The sequence below is a fragment of the Hyaena hyaena genome, unplaced genomic scaffold, assembly GCF_003009895.1.
Source record: "Hyaena hyaena isolate Hyena2069 unplaced genomic scaffold, ASM300989v1 scaffold_580, whole genome shotgun sequence".
Classification (NCBI taxonomy): Eukaryota; Metazoa; Chordata; class Mammalia; order Carnivora; family Hyaenidae; genus Hyaena; species Hyaena hyaena.
The window spans coordinates 86242-93124 of NW_024081213.1; the positions used below are offsets into that span (position 1 = coordinate 86242).

The window sequence follows — 6883 nt, forward strand, 5'->3', positions numbered from 1 at the left end:
GGAGAATGCACCTACTGAGGTAAAATACAATCAGCAGGGGAAAGAGAGAAATGGTGGGCTGGGAACCAACAGTACTTTTACCTACATATGGCTTTTGTCAGGTCCACCCTGACACCAGCCAATCTCACCTTCACTACCAGGAACCCCCAAGACTCTCATGCTGTCACACAGAGACAGTTAGGACAACACACCCCTCCAACCTCTCCCCCATCCCTATCCAGTTCTAGTTACTGGGTTGCCCTTCCTTTCACAACTCCAGTTACATCATATCCATCTCATTTTATACTTTCCACCAGACGGTCTGCTCTTTCCTATTACAGCACAGGATCTGGATTAAAATAAACCCACTATAGTCATCACCTACAGTTTTCTCGCCCCAAGTTTTTACTTAAATGCCAGTTAACATACAGTGTAATGTTAGTTTCAGGTATAGAATTAAGTGATTCAACACTTACATACAACACACAGTGTTCATCACAATCCCTAATCCCCATCACCTATTTAACCCATCCCCCCACCTACCTCCCCTCTAGTAAACATCAGTTTGGTTTCTATAGTTAAGAGTCTGTTTCTTGGTTTTCCTCTTTTTTCCCCTGTTCGTTTACTTTGTTTCTTAAATTCCACATATGAGTGAAATTATACAGTATTTGTCTTTCTCTGACTGAGTTAGTTTGCTTAGCATAATACTCTCTAGCACCATCCATGTCATTGCAAATGTAAAGATTTCATTCTTTTTTTATAGCTGAGTAATATTCCATTCTATATATACATCACATTTTCTTTATCCATTCATCAGTTGATGGACATTTGGGCTCCTTCCATAATTTGGCTATTGTAGATAATACTGCTATAAACATCAAGGAGCATGAATCCCTTTGAAATAGTATTTTTTAATCTCTTGAGTAAAGACCTAGTAGTGCAATTGCTGGATTGTAGGGTAGTTCTATTTTTAACTTTTTGAGGAACCTCCATACTTTCTTCCAGTGGCTACACCAACTTATATTCCCTCCAACATGTAAAAGGGTTCCCTTCTCCACATACTCATCCACACCTCTTGTCAATATAAGAGTCTTGACAATACAAGAGTCTTGTCTTGTCCCGTGTTGTTAATTTTAGCCATTTGACTGGTATGAGGTGATATCTCATTGTAGTTTTGATTTGAATTTCCTTGATGATAAGTGATGTTGAGCATCTTTTCATGTGTCTGCTGGCCACCTGTATGTCTTGTTTGGAAAAGTCTCTATTTGTGTCTTCTAACCATTTCTTAACTGGATTATTTGGGCTTTTTTGGGTGTTGAGTTTTATAAATTCTTTATATATTTTGGATACTAACCCTTTATCAGATATGTCATTTGCAAATATCTTCTCTCATTCCACAGGTTGCCTTTAAGTTTTGTTGTTTACTTCTCTGTCAGAGTTTTTTATTTTGATGAAGTCCTGATAGCTTGTTTTGCTTCTTTCCCTTGCCTCAGGAGACATATCTAGTAAGAAGCTGCTAGGGCTGATGTCAAAGAGGTTACAGTCTATGTTCTCCTCCATGATTTAATGGTTTTCTCATCTTTCCTGATGGTCTTTAATCCATTTTGAATTTATTTTTGTGTATGGTGTAAGAAAGTGACCCATTCTCATTCTTCTGTATGTTGCTGTCTAGTTTCCCCAACATCATTTGTTGAAGACACTGTCTTTTTCCATTGGATATTCTTTCCTGCTCTGTCAAGGATTAATTGACCATATAGTTGTGGGTTCATTTCTGGATTTTCTATTCTCTTCTATTGATTTATGAGTCTATTTATGTACCAGTACCAAACAGTCTTGATCACTATAGCTTTGTAATATAACTTGAAGTTCAGAATTGTGATGCCTTTGGCTTTGCGTTTCTTTTTCAAGATTGCTTTGGCTCTTTTGTGGTTTCCCATACAAATTTTGGAGTTGTTTATTCTAGCTCTGTGGAAAATGCTGTTGGTATATTAATAGGGAGTACATTAAATGTATGTAGACTGCTTTGGGTAGTAGAGACAGTTTAGCAATACTCGTTCTTCCAATAAATGAGCATGGAATATCTTTCCATTTCTTTGTGTCCTCTTCAATTTCTTTCATCAGTGTTTTATAGTTTTCAGAATACAAATATTTTACCTCTTTGGTTAGGTTTATTCCTAGGTATCTTATTTGTTTTTGGTGCAATTGCAAATGAAATCAATTCCTTGATTTCTTTTTCTGCTGCTTCATTTTTGGTGTATAAAAATGCACTTTGATTTTATATCCTGTGACTTTACTTAATTTGTCTATCAGTTCCAGCAGTTTTTGGTGGAGTCTTTCAGGTTTTCTCTATATAGTATCATATCATCTGCAAATAGTGGAAGTTTTACTTCCTCCTTATCAATTTGGGTGCTTTTTCTTTCTTTGTGTTGTCTGGTTGTTGTGGCTAGGACTTCTAGTATTATGTTAAATAACAGTGGTGAGAGTGGACATCCCTGTTTTGTTCCTGACCACAGAGGAATAGCTCTCCATTTCTCCCCATTGAGAATGATGTTAGCTGTGGGTTGTTTTTTGTTTTCGTTTGGTTTTTTTGTAAATGGCCTTTATTATGATGAGGTATGTTTCCTCTAACTCTACTTTGTTGAGGGCTTTTATCATGAATGGATATTGTACTTTGTCAAATGCTTTTTCTGAATCTATTGAAAGGATCATATGGTTCTTATCCTTTCTTTTATTAAAGCAGTCATCACCTAAGTTTTAACTTGAGCTTAACGCTTGTCTCAATACCAATTTTTCCATTCGTGGTCTTAAAAAAATGTACTAAGAGGTAAGGGAGAGGGAGAACAGAGCAACAAAGACAAACTGCTTTGTTTTCCTTATTCCTTTTGAATGAAACTAAAGAGACTGAGAAATTTTCCAGGGAGCTAATGACTTTAATTTTTTTTATCACTATAACATAGGTGTTGGATAATATCTTCCATGTGACAATTTGAGAAAGGCCATCAATCCTGGTTGTAAAGGACTGGTTTTTCTCTAGGAAATACAAGAGGCCTGTCTTAGGAGATGTTTCAGACGAGAAATTATGCATGGCTTTCATTTCTCTCCCACAATGCACTGCAGCATGGTACATAATCCCTAGATCCAGCATCAGACCACTTCAGTTAAAACTCCTGCTCCAACATTTATTCTTTGTGTGAAGTGCTTCACAGGGATTGTTTTGAGGGTTAAATGAGATAATATATGTTTTATGTGTCACTTGTCTAGGTTCTAGTCTGTAGCTATTCAAGCAAACATTAATTGAAGTGCTGCTTTGAAGGTATTTTATAGATACAATTAAAGTCCATAATCAACTTACTGTAAGGGAAATTATCCTCAGTAATCTGGATGAACCTGATTCAATCAGTTGGAATGCCTTAAGAGCAGACCTTCAGCTCATGACCAAGAGTTCAAGCTTGTCTTTCTTAACCTAGCCTATGGACCCCACAATCACATATGCCAATTTCTTGCAATCAATCTCTTGAGGTATATCAACTACCGGTTCTGCGGCTGTAGTTGAACACTAACCGATACATTTGTAAAGCTACAGAATAGAGACTAACACAGTAGGGGCTCAGAAAGTCTTTACTATTTTTGTTGTCAGTGGTAGTGGTGGTGGTGGTGATGGAATTATTACATAACATAAACTTCTGGAATTTTCCAATACTATTCCCATATTACATCCCACTGATTACAAAAAGCATATTCTTTCTTGACAGATCATGTCATTCAATGCTTGATGCAAACAAAAACAAAAACAAACAAAAAGGCAGCCACTAAAATACTCCACTTCAGCAAAGCAACATCACATTCCAAATCATGGTATTCAATTTTCACAGCCCAAAAAGTAACATACTTCCCAACAGAGATACATTTTTAGCCAACCATTACCTAGAGAAAGTCTTCACCCCTTGAGTAGTTAGTACAAATTCTTTGTTTGCATTTTTAGTACCTAGTAATTATATTATTTCTTTCAGTTTGCTTTCCTTGTATTTTCAGTACTCTTTCAAATATATTAATTTTTACATCTTCTTTTCTTCCTCTGCTTTTTCCATTTAACATGACAGGATTCCTTGAACTCCATAAAACTATTTGCTTGGAACAATCAAGCCTCTACTAATAGCTTTATTACATCTGTAACTACTTCAAGTTTGTAGCAAGAGCCACACAAACAACTCTTAGACCTAATAGAATTACATTTTCCATGTACCTAAATGTCCTATGCAAATGTGAAATATAACACAGGGTAATTTTCAATTTTTCTTTCTAATAGTATCTATTCGCTCATTACTCCTTTCTCCTCCAGAAGAATGCTTCACTGGTTCATTCAAAAGGCACGTACCGAGCATTTACTTAAGCAAAAAGATGTATCACATTTCCTGTTCTCATGGATTTTTTTTGACAAGGATAAGAGGTAAACACAAATAACTGTATTATTTGGATGACTGATAACTGCCACTAGAGTGATTCCATGTTACAGTGATTCTGAGAACAGAAAGGTCACATTGGCTTGGAATAGGTGATTAAATAAGAAAAGTTTAATAGTACCGATGGCTTGTGAGAAGATTCTTAAAGAATGGCTAGGATTTCAACAGGCTGGTAAAAGACCACTTCAGAGAATGAAAACAGCACATGAGCACTGGAAGTGAATCACTTTATACACGAAGAAAGTGAGAGCGACAAAAGAATTTGCCCAAGGATATGCAGCCAGTCAGTGGCAATAAGAACCCAAAGAGAGTCCAGAAATCTCAAGGAAGCCCATACTGCACCTTCTGTCTGCAGTTCCCTCCTCCTTCTAGTTGTTTTATAAGACTGAGATCTGAACTGCTGGCCATCAAGGCCATCATGCCTTATATCCTTTTTCTACTCAACCACTCTCATTCATTCATCCATTAACCCCCATCATTCACCATCTGTCTCCCTCTAGTCTGGATCCCATAATCCTATGCTCATCTTTTCAATTCTACTCCACCTCTTCCTTACTGAGCCATACAGAACTTCTAGTGTGCACCTTCTCTGAATGATTCCTTCACCTCCTTTCTCAAATTAAAACCTTGGTCTTCCTAAGGACACAAGAAAGTGTTGCTGTTTTCCTTATGGCCCATGAACTTTAGAAACTGGTTATTGTCCCCCTAGCTTCTAGTGCTACTTTCAAACTTTAATTTGCCTTACCTTCTTTAAAATAGGCATCTCAGGGGCATCTGGGTGCCTCAGTTGGCTGAGCATTCGACTTCAGCTCAGGTCATGATCTCACATTTCATGAGTTCAAGCCCCACGTCAGGCTCTGTGCTGACAGCTCAGAGCCTGGAGCTTACTTCAAATTCTATGTCTCTCTCTCTCTCTCTGCCCTCCCCTACTCACTCTCTGTCTCTCTATCTCACCCCTCCCAACAATAAATAAACATTAAGAAAAAAATAATAATAAAATAAAATATGCAGCTCATTTGAAGCCCATACCATCAGACTACAATTCACTCACTTCCACCTGCATGTAGATCACATATGTCAACCTCCTGATCACTCCCCCCTTTACTGATGATTTTTTTCTCAATCTATCACCCTTCATGTCCTCACTACCCTCCATACTCAGAAAACCACTTACATGCAAACTCCTTTAATTTCTTTCCTTCTCTCTCCCTCCTTCCTACTTGCCTAGAAATTCTCCAAACCTGATTAAACTCAACTCTAACCATATTCTAGTAACTGAAGTTTGATAAAACCATTTAATATTCGTAACTAGTTCCACAATAAATTCATGACGCAGATTCAGAAATGGATATCTGACACTTTCTGACAATCACTTATACGTCCACCATACCTTTGCTGTCTGACTCCCATGGACAACCATTCCACACTTTCTGCTCTCCTCTCAAATATCCCTATCTCACCTTAGCCCTTGACCTTTCTTTATATCTTCCTGAGAAATTAGAAGCAATTTAAAGAGAGTGCCCTCATCTTTCTATATATCTACTTTCTTCTTCTTCTTCTTCTTCTTTTTTTTTATGGAACGCTTCATGAATTTGCGTGTCATCCTTGTGCAGGGGCCATGCTAATCTTCTCTGTATCGTTCCAATTTTAGTAAATGTGCTGCCGAAGCGAGCACATATCTACTTTCTTCTGTACCTATTCACTCTACCTTCTTCCCTACAGATACTAAGAAGTTATGACCCTTCTTCTACAAAAGCCCACCTGCTCCACTGGGATGTCCTGATCCATGTCTTCTTATTGCCTTTCGGTATTCTCCCACTCTTCTGAATTGGTCTCATCCGATCTAGTTTATTTGATCTTAAAAATCACCTCTCCCCTTGAACCAAGGTATCCTGTGGTGTTCAACCTATTTCTTTATAGCAAAAACCTCAGAAGAGTAACTATATAAGAGGCCATCAAGACTAACCTCTCATGCCCATTTCCCTTTCTACTCAACTGCTGTCTGAATGCTCGGACCCTATCACTCACCCATCTGTCTCCCTCCAGTCTGGATCCCACAGTCCCATGTCCATCGTTTCAACCTCATCTATGTCCTCATCTTGACCACTCCGGTCAAGCTTCTGATTTTCCATTTTCTTTTCAAGGTCGCCAGTGAACTGATGTTGCCTAATCCAATGAGCCCATCAGTGACTTCGTCCTACTGAACCTGTTAGCATTACTGACCACTGCCTACTTTCTGAAACACTTTCCTCTTTTGGCCTTACTGTCACCTACTCTCCTAGTTTTCTTCTTACCTCACTGGCCCTTTACTTTCCCCACTATTAAGCTCCTCTTTTTCTAGCCAATCTGAACTTTGGAGTGGTCTGGAATCCTCTCCTTTTTCTCTACCTACATTTATTTCTCAGGTGATCTCACCTGAATCTCAGGTTCCAGACACTACCAGC

The 6883-nt window shown here is 38.1% G+C and overlaps 1 non-coding gene across 1 annotated transcript; it reads right to left on the reverse strand.

Moving 5' to 3' along the window:
• Positions 1-6007: 6007 nt before the first annotated feature.
• Positions 6008-6114, reverse strand: LOC120248322. The gene has a single exon (XR_005532557.1). It is a non-coding gene; the product is annotated as a U6 spliceosomal RNA (small nuclear RNA).
• Between the last annotated feature and the right edge of the window lie 769 nt (positions 6115-6883).